Below are 2,542 nucleotides of genomic sequence, written 5' to 3' on the forward strand. Positions count from 1 at the left end.
ATTTGTATGCATTTTATTTTCTAATTATTTTTCTTTTTTGATCTGATTTTTCTTGTGCAACAAGATAATTGTGGAAATATGTATAGAAGAATGTTTAACATATTGTATTGCTTGCCATCTAGGAGTGGGGGTAGAAAAAAGGGAGGCAAAAAAATTTGGAACACAGGATTTTGCAAGGGTGAATGCTGAAAATTAACCATGCACATGTTGTTTTTTAAATTATTATTAATAGTTTTTATTTACCAGATATATGCATGGGTAATTTTACACACTGACAATTGCCAAAACTTTTCTTCTAATTTTTCCCCTCCTTCCCCCCTCCCCCAGATGGCAGGTTGACCAATACATGTTCAATATGTTAAAGTATAAATTAAATACAATATATGTATACATGTCCAAATGGTTATTTTGCTGTACAAAAAGAATCAGACTTTGAAATAGTGTACAATTAGCCTGTGAAGGAAATCCAAAATGCAGGTGGACAAAATTAGAGGGATTGGGAATTCTATGTAGTGGTTCATAGTCATCTCCCAGAGTTCTTTTGCTGGGTGTAGCTGGGTCAGTTCATTACTGCTCTATTGGAACTGATTTGGTTCATCCCATTGTTTAAGAGAGCCACGTCCATTAGAATTTATCATCATATAGTATTGTTGTTGAAGTATACAACGATCTCCTGGTCCTACTCTTTTCACTCAGCATCAGTTCATAAATATGGAATGCTTCACAAATTTGTGTGTCATCCTCGCACGAGGGCCATGCTAATCTTCTCTTTATTGTTTCAATTTTAGTATATGTGCTGCCGAAGCGAGTGCCATGCATGTTTTGAAAATAAAAAGCTTAAAAAAAAGAAAAAAGAAAAATCAGCAAACCAATAAATAAAGCTCTAATTTGTTTTTTAAGAAAATACAATGAATCTGGCCACAGGCTACAGAGAAAAGAAAGGTAGATAAAATCCAAGATGACTAACATACTCCATATATGACCTCTGGTAGATTGAGTCTCATACTGCATCTTCTGCCTTTCTATCAAGAGATAGGTAGCATTTTTATCTGATAGTTAGGAGGAAGGTTCTTTGTATCCCATCCCATCTAGTGTTTACTATCTGTATGATTTTGGGCAAATCACTTATCTGGGCCTCAGTTCACTAATCTATACAATGAAGGAATTGCACTAATTGACCTCTGAAGTTTCTTTCAATTCTGGATCTATGATTCTATGAGCTGTAAACAGTGAAATGCAATAGAAATGTGACATTATTAAAACTTGAGCAATACACTGCGATTCTTTGATTCCAGAGATCTGAGAACTGGCCCACCTAACAGTACTGTTGGCCAGCAAAAGTCAAGAAACATCCTAGTCTGGAGCTAACCCAGAGTCTAATTAAACAACTAAATCCTAGTAGAGAGAAAGCGAAGAGAGTCCCAGTGCAGGTTGCCATCCTAGTCTTTACTTATTTCTCCCATCCTCTGCCAAAGAGGTTCTGTCAACACCTTTCACTTAGGGAGAAAGCCAAGACAAAGCGCATAGGGCTAAGCAGATCAAATGCATATTGGGATCATTTCCCTTTCTCTCTTTCTGCAGTCATTGCAACATCAGACAGTTTCTTTCTGTGGGATTTCTCATTGTGACAAAGTACAGCTCACACACGCACCAGCCAGCTCTGCCAAGGAGTGTTTGGCAACCCCTCCCTGAAGAAACTTTGTGCTCAAAATGGGAGCTGGTTGCTGAAAGATTTTCTGGCCACTGGTCTCTGAATTCCTTCCCACTCCCCATTTCCTTACACACCCACACACACCCACACACACACACACACCAGACCTAACACTGAAGGAGAATACTACCTTTTACCCCACAAAAACAAAACAAAACAAAAACAAACAAACAAAAAAAAAACACCCCTCCTCCAACCAAAATAGTTATTATTATTTTTTTTATTTTTACAAAAATTTTATGCATAGATATTTTTCCAGCATTGACAATTGCAAAACCTTTTGTTTCAACTTTTCCCCTCCTTCCCCCACCCCTTCCCCCACATGGCAGGTTGACCAATACATGTTAAATATGTTAAAGTATAAGTTAAATGCAATATATGTATACATGTTCATGCAGTTATTTTGCTGCACAAGAAGAATTGGACTTAGAAACAGCGTACAATTAGCCTGTGAAGGAAATCCAAAATATAGGCAGACAAAAATATAGGGATTGGGTATTCTATGTAGTGGTTCATAGTCATCTCCCAGAGTTCTTTCGCTGGGTGTAACTGGTTCAGTTCATTACTGCTCTATTGGAACTGATTTGGTTCATCTCATTGTTGAAGAGGGCCACGTTCATCAGAATACATCATCATACAGTATTGTTGTTGAAGTATATAATGATCTCCTGGTCCTGCTCATTTCACTCAGCATCAGATCATGTAAGTCTCTCCAGGCCTTTCTGAAATCATCCTGTTGGTCATTTCTTATAGAACAATAATATTCCATAACATTCATATACCACAATTTACTCAGCCATTCTCCAATTGATGGGCATCCACTCAGTTTCC

The 2,542-nt window shown here is 37.4% G+C and overlaps 1 non-coding gene across 1 annotated transcript; it reads right to left on the reverse strand.

Moving 5' to 3' along the window:
- Positions 1 to 705: 705 nt before the first annotated feature.
- Positions 706 to 812, reverse strand: LOC141552439 (U6 spliceosomal RNA). The gene has a single exon (XR_012485219.1). It is a non-coding gene; the product is annotated as a U6 spliceosomal RNA (small nuclear RNA).
- Between the last annotated feature and the right edge of the window lie 1,730 nt (positions 813 to 2,542).

Source organism: Sminthopsis crassicaudata, chromosome 1 (assembly GCF_048593235.1).
Source record: "Sminthopsis crassicaudata isolate SCR6 chromosome 1, ASM4859323v1, whole genome shotgun sequence".
Lineage (NCBI taxonomy): Eukaryota > Metazoa > Chordata > Mammalia > Dasyuromorphia > Dasyuridae > Sminthopsis > Sminthopsis crassicaudata.